We start from the raw sequence: 7,785 nt of genomic DNA on the forward strand, positions 1-7,785 counted from the left end.
CAAGGTAAGGTTATGAAACATTTTGCAACTACTTTATATACATCTTCAATATTCACACATATATCATTAAGTGTTGTTGCATGGCGACCACTTCCTGTTATCTCGCATATATATTCTTATTATTATAGCCAAATTTACCCCCCTAACTCCTCCCATAGTTTTTACACTACATAGACAGTAATATACGGAAACGTGCGGATTGTTCCCGATTGGTGCGCTATTACTTTGTGGAACGTTACGCCGAATGGTTCACGAAATATCGGCGTTTTTGTGGTGAAATTGGTCCCATAGGAATGAATGGTGGAATGTTCAAAACTAGAGTGGGAGCTGACAAAAGCTAGAGTGTGAGCTGAAAAATCAGGACATGATTTGTAAACTGCCATCAGTCCCTCATTTTCAAGCCCACCTACACAAATCTTATATCAAAACATTCAGCTATCCCTGCTGCCACTAAAAATGTCCACGACTAAGCCATAGTCCTGATAGTTTTCACAATATGACCATTTGTTTGCAACTCACGCCGCCCATTGACATTTATTGAAACTGCACTCTAGCCACCTCAAATTTGAAGGGCAATTTCTAAACTGCGACTGTGCCTTCATTTTTAATATTTCAGAGACATACTATGCATCAAAATTGATTCTCACAATATAAAGCTCTTTGCTGTAGGATTTATAGTTTTTAAAACTACGACCATTTGAAGACGCCAGTGAAGTGAGCAATTTGGAGCAGTTTGTTTTTAACCGCTCTTCTCTGCCCTATTTGAAATCTAATTTTGAATTCGTGACAGTTTGGATGGCTTCTGGTTAAAGTTGTAGACTACTGGTGGAGGCAAGAACACTTCATATAATTTCCCTAGAAATTGTAGCTTTTCTAGTTTAAATATTTTTAAATATGATGTGGCTTCTCAATAATAAAAAGAACTAAATAAATATGTAAAGCAGTCATTATCTGTAATATGGGTTGAATTATGTAAGTGATATATACAGTATATTCAAAAGTCACAGACTTGCATGTATTTAAAAGTGATTCGGTTACACTACATTCTAAGTTGATCACCTTCCAATAAAGAGAAATAAATCTCTTTCCATCATAAAAGCCTGTTATGAAAATATATTAGTATTTTCCAGTACAGAGGCTGTCCCACCGGCTCTTCTGCCCTCTAAGTTGTTTTACTCGGTCAATAGCTAATTTGTGGTCCAATAGTAATACATTTTCATATCAGGCTTTTATGATAGAGAGTGGCTCCTTTTTCTTTGTTGCAAGGTTATGACTATCGGGTGGGTAGCAAACGGCCTGAAACCAGCACCAATAAGCTGGTGGTACAAGGGGCAAAGTGCTTTGAGCAGAGAAACAAAGTTCGCCTGAAGCATCAATTTTAAGGTTGATGTTTATGAATCAAATGCCTATATTTCTTCGATTATAATAATTTCTTCTCTCTGCCAGTCTTAAAGTCTTAGTGAATTGATTGATGTTTCTTGTTCTTTGTCTTTTCCCCAGACAAAAGTCGAGATTTTCAGGAGATTCTGGCACAGCTCAAGTTGGAAAATCATATGAATTCTAAACTCAGCTTGGGTAGTGTTTTACAAATTGGCCAAGAGAGTCTACAGAAGGTCAAGCTTCAAAGAGTACAAGATGTTCCTTGGTATTTCTTATATAATCTTTTGGCTTTGAATGTAAAGGCACGCAACCTGCAGCCCGAGGAATCTAACATGGATACAGGCATAAATGTTATTAATTTTGATGATAATATCTCTGATGCAGATTCTTTTCTTGTTCACCCTCTGGATGTTCAGTGTGTTCTTCTGCATTGTTCAGACAATTTCTTACAGCAGGAGATTGTGTCCAAAATGGCCATGTGCCAGTTTGCTGTCCCCATCCTGCTGCCATCTGCAGATGGTCCAGACTGCACCTTTATGATCTGGGCAATGAGGGACATAGTGAAAAGGTGGAGGCCTCTGTCATTAAAAGAGACAAAAGGATTCATGGAGAACAACCTGGTAAACATTTCTTTACCATTTTATTCATTTGTTAGATTGGAAAATTGCAGTTTATCAAAGTCTGCCATCATTAATCAGCTTCTAACCCCAAGTCAGCAGCACTATGACTATTTTATACATAGGGAAATGGAAGGTGGAGACCTTCCTCGGAAAATATCAGATGGTTTAGTGGAGATGTCCTGTTTTTTTCCTTCTGGAAAAGAAATCTCTGATATCTTCACAGATCCACTTGCAGTTCTGAATCTGAGAGGAGATATTTTATGTAACTGGACTCAATTCACTTTCCTAACTCAGATATCATCAGCTGTGTTCATTTTTGCAGACAGTATTAGTGACACAGAATACCGGCTGTTATCAAGTCTTCCAAGAACAAAATATTTTATTATTCTTACAAAAAGTGAAAAAAGTACTGTAGAATACATTAAAAAACTATATCCAGTTCTAAACATGGATGATAGTCATCTCATAGTAAAAGGACCCAGAATCAATGATGCAAAACTGGTAAAGCATGTGCAAAAAATCATGAAAGATCCGATACATAATTACCCTCTGAGATTGGAACAGATGATTGACACAGCCAGTGAGCTTGGTATCCATGTAGATGAAAAGTCAAAGGAGTGTCAGGAAGCAAAACGTCGAGCTCTGGAAATCACTGAAAACATACATGATGTTGCAAACTACAAGGAAAAAATGCTGAAGCTTCAGGGACATCTATGGAAGCAGCTTGCAAAAACAGAAAAGGAGCTATGTAGAATGAAGCACCAAACTGATCAGGATGATGGAGAACATTACAGGGCAAAGCTCATCAAGAGAAGAAAAGAGTTACTTAAAGAACAAAACCAGCACTCTCCACCCCCTGGTATAGTGACTTTTATAGATGCAATCATACAGTCAAATCCAATAGAGAAACATTTCTTCTTAAAATGGATGAAAATTCTCCTTGATTCAATCTCTCGGGTCAATCTGTCAAATTTACAGTCCAACTACAAAAAAAAATGTAATAATCAATCCACCAATCCTATTGAAATCAAAGAGCTAGATCAAATAATATCTGCAAGTTCCCTTGGTATAGAACACTTCCTACGGGAGCTTGCACAGTTTTACGAAGCTGAATGTTTTATGGTAAATGATAGTAAAATTAAGACAAGTGAGAGGCAATTTTACAAACTCCCTGAAATAGCAGCTGATCTTCTGTTGGATGGGTTTCCATTGGAACTTATTGATGGGGATGCCTCTAACATTCCTTTACAATGGATAACTGATGTCCTAATGGAGGTTGACAAGAAGATGAAATGTCAATGCAAAATGAGAGTAATAACTGTCCTGGGGGTACAGAGTACAGGAAAGTCCACCCTCCTGAACACCATGTTTGGTTTGCAGTTCCCAGTGGCCAGTGGGCGATGCACACGTGGAGCCTTTATGACGCTCATTAAAGTGAAAGAAAAATTCCAAAGGGAACTGGGGTGTCACTTTATCCTCATCATTGACACTGAAGGGCTCAAAGCTCCTGAACTAACTTCACTCAAAGACAGTTATGAACATGACAACAAGTTGGCAACTTTAGTCATAGGACTGAGTGATGTCACACTAATCAACATGGCTATGGAGAACACGACAGAAATGAAGGATGTTTTGCAAATTGTTGTCCATGCATTTCTTCGGATAGAAACAGCTGGGAAAAAACCTAACTGCCAGTTTGTACATCAGAATGTGGGTGATGTTTCTGCCCATGAAAAGAACATGAGAGATAGAAAGAAATTTGGTGATCAGCTGAATGAAATGACACAAATTGCAGCGAGGATGGAAAAAAAGACTGGAGTGACGTCATTTTCAGATGTGATGGACCATGACATGGAGAAACATACGTGGTATATCCCTGGTCTTTGGCATGGTGTACCACCAATGGCTTCAGTGAACAGTGGTTACAGTGAAAATGTCAACCAACTTAAGAAACATTTACTCGATTTTTTTCAAAAGTTAAAGAATCCTCAAAGACTTTGTGATTTTTCTACATGGATTAAAAGTTTGTGGAATGCTGTGAAACATGAGAACTTCATCTTCAACTTCAGGAATAGTCTTGTTGCCGAGGCCTATGAGAAATTGTCCAGTAGGTACAATGAACTGCAGTGGAACTTCTCCAAAGTGATGTATAACTGGATAATGGAGACTGAGAATATGATACAAAATGAAACTGCAATCAGTCTACAAGGAGACTTTTGTAATGAGAAAAAACGTAACTTGAATGTGAAGGTAAATAGCGAAGAGACAACTATGAGAGAATCTTTAGAAAAATATTTTGAGGATGGATCTGAGAATGCCTCTCTAATAGAAAGATACAGGGAAGAGTTTCTCACAAGTGTAAAACTTCTCAGAGTTCAGCAGGAAAACATTCTAAGCAGCAGAATAGAAGAACTCGTACAAATTCAAAAAGGAAAAAATGCAGTTGAAGGAATTTTAGGAGAATTCATTACAATTATTAATAATAAAGTGAATAATCTTTTAAACAATTACAAAGAAAAAAAAGTTACTTTTAATGAAAAGAAAGTGACATCCCAGTTTGAAGAAATGTGGAATGACACATTGGCAAGTCTACAGCTGAGAAGTTTACAAGAACGCAATATTGAGCAAGAAATCCTGAGACAACTGCAAAAAGACATGAGCCACAGTGTCGGAGCTGTCACAGAGAAATTAACTGAAATACATAGTTTAAAAGTCTTTGGAAACAAGTACTTTAAAGTTAGAGAAGAACATATAGAAAAAAATGTTTTAAAAAAATTGGGAAGTAAAATGTTAAAGTGGTTTAAAGATCAAGAATTTCCGGACCACGAAAAACTTTATTCCTCTATATTAAATAAATGCAATAGTCATGTTACAGAGAAAGTAAGTCTGAAAGCGGACTATCATGACAATTACTGTCAGGAATTGTTAAAAATGATCAGGGAGGAGCTTCAGAAGGATTATGTACAGAAGCTCCACACCACTCCCATGTTTGAGTTGGATGTGAAACTTCACATTTTGGGCAGATTAGCACCAGTGCTTCAAAAGATGCACCGAGATTTCATCCAGGAGAATGATCCAAAACTCATTTTGGAGAAACACAAGGAAAAATATCTGTCGATATTTCAGAATATATTTGATGAAAAAGATGAGTGCCAAAACAGAGCCAAAGATTTCTGTGACATTTGCCTGAAACCCGCACTGATGAAATTCATTGATAAAAATCTTGGAACAGAAATAGTGGAAGATATTTTGCAAGGCGAAGACTCCACAGCATACCGCAGCCGGAAGTTTTTCCAGTTTACTTTGCTTAAAAAGTTGCTGGAAGATAATGACTTTAAACAGTATGTTGATTACATTATTAACTATAAGACTTTTGTGAAAACCTGGATCACACAATGCATTAAAGATAAATACAAGCAAAACAAAGACATTGAGAAGTTGCAATCTAAACTTCTGACTTCAATCATGCAAGCTGTGGACAAAGTGCTAAATGACCCGAAGGTTCAAAACTGTTCAAATGTGAAGGAGTTTTTGAAAACATTCAGTGAAATGTTGAATAAAGATCTAGTTATCTCATCAAATGACTTGACAGTGATAGAGTTTACAAATACGGCCTCTGTGAGTCAGTTCTCTGATGACATTAAGACATTTCTCACTGACACAGAAGAACAAATCAAACAAGAGATGAGGTCTTTATGTATAGAAGACGTTCTCTCCAGACTCACTCTGAAACCACAAGATGAGCTCTTCACCAGAGTTTTTGGATGCGGGGAGCTGTGTCCGTTCTGTAAAGTCCCTTGTGAGGCTGGAAGTAAAAGCCACAAAGAGCATTCTGCAGAGGTGCACCGACCTGAAGGATTAGGACGTTATAGATGTTCCGAAACAAAAATCCTGCGTCACGCTATATGTTCAACCAATGTGCATACAAATGCTACATTCCAGAGTCCAGAAACAAAATGGGAAACTCAATTTTACAAGGATTACCGCAATTTCTATCCTGACTGGGCCATTCAGGCTGACTCAAGCATCAATGCCTCCGATTACTGGAAGTTTGTTTTCAAGAATTTTAATGATCAGTTTGCAATAGAGTATGATGCCAAACCAGCTAAGTTTCCAGAGGAATGGAAAGAAATGACACAGGAACAAGCAATGACGAGTTTACAGGAGCTATATAACATGAAATAATAAACTGGGGAAAAAAAAATAATTCTCTACATTGTACTGCTTTTTCATATGAAACATCTGTTTTTTTTTAACCTCAAAAGAATGGAACTCAATGCATAGAAGCATATGGTCTGAATCCGTGCTTTCATGTTCTTTACACCAATTTCTGACCCTCCCATATGAATGTTGCAGCTGAAATCGAGACTCCAGACCAGGCAACTTTTTTCCAATCTTCTATTGTCCAATTTTGGTGAGCCTGTGTGAATTGTAGCCTCCGTTTCCTGTTCTTAGCTGACAGGAATGGCACCCGCTGTGTGGTCTTCTGCTGCTGTAGCCCATCTTCTTCAAAGTTCCACGTATTGTGCATTCAAAGATGGTATTCTGCAGAACGTGGTTGTAACGAGGGGTTATTTGAGTTACTGTTACCTTTCTATCATCTGGAACCAGTCTGCCCATTCTCCTCTGACCTCTGACATCAACAAGGCATTTTCCTCCACACAAATGCTGCAGTGCCTGAGTTTCCAAATGGTCAGTCCGCCCCTGGTTTGAAGTCGTCTTCACCAAATCTAGATGACTAAATGCATTGAGTTGCTGCCATGTGATTGGCTGATTAGCAATTTGTGTTACCAAGAAATTGAACAGGTGTACTTAATAAAGTGTCTGTTGAGTGTGTGTATATATATATACACATTATATTGCCAAAAGTATTGGGCCTCCTGCCTTTACACACACATGACCTGTAATGGCCCTCCAGTCTTAGTCCGTAGGGTTCAATATTGAGTTGGCCCCGCCCTTTGCAGCTATAACAGCTTCAACTCTTCTGGGAAGGCCATCCACAAGGTTTAGGAGGGTGTCTATGGGAAGGTTGGACCATTCTTCCAGAAGCACATTTGTCAGGTCAGGCACTGATGTTGGGGGAGGAGGCCTGGCTCACAGTCTCCGCTCTAATTCATCCCAAAGGTGCTCTATGGAGTTGAGGTCAGGACTCTGTGCAGGACAGTCAAGGTCCTCCACCCCAAACTGGCTCCTCCATGTCTTTATGGACCTTGCTTTGTGCACTGGAGCGCAGTCATGTTGGAACAGGAAGGGGCCATCCCCAAACTCTTCCCACAAAGTTGGGAGCATGAAATTGTCAAAAATGTCTTGGTATGCTGACGCCTTAAGAGTTCCCTTCAGTGGAACTAGGGGGCCAAGCCCAGCCCCTGAAAAAATACCCACACCATAATCCCCCCTCCACCAAACTTTACACTTGGCATAATGCAGTCAGACAAGTACCGTTCACCTGGCAACTGCCAAACCCAGACACGTCCATTGGATTGCCAGACAGAGAAATGTGATTGGTCACTCCAGATAACACGTCTCCACTGCTCTAGAGTGCCAGTGGCAGCGTGCTTTACACCACAGCATCCGCCGCTTTGCGTTGCACTTGGTGATGTAAGGCTTGGATGCAGCTGCTCGGCCATGGAAACCCATTCCATGAAGCTCTCTACGCTCTGTTGTTGGGCTCATCTGAAGGCCACACCAAGTTTGGAGGTCTTTAGCTATTGACTCTGCAGACAGTTGGTGACTTCTGCGCACTGTGCGCTTCAGCATGCGCTAACCCCGCTGTGTCATGTGACGT

General features: G+C 39.4%; 1 pseudogene; it reads left to right on the forward strand.

Moving 5' to 3' along the window:
- Positions 1–1,499: 1,499 nt before the first annotated feature.
- On the forward strand, positions 1,500–7,084 carry LOC149457028 (up-regulator of cell proliferation pseudogene; annotated as a pseudogene).
- The last annotated feature ends 701 nt before the right edge of the window (positions 7,085–7,785 follow it).

The sequence above is a fragment of the Staurois parvus genome, unplaced genomic scaffold (assembly GCF_062004578.1).
Source record: "Staurois parvus isolate SC_StPar_1 unplaced genomic scaffold, SC_StPar_1.0 ptg000338l, whole genome shotgun sequence".
NCBI classification, from domain to species: domain Eukaryota; kingdom Metazoa; phylum Chordata; class Amphibia; order Anura; family Ranidae; genus Staurois; species Staurois parvus.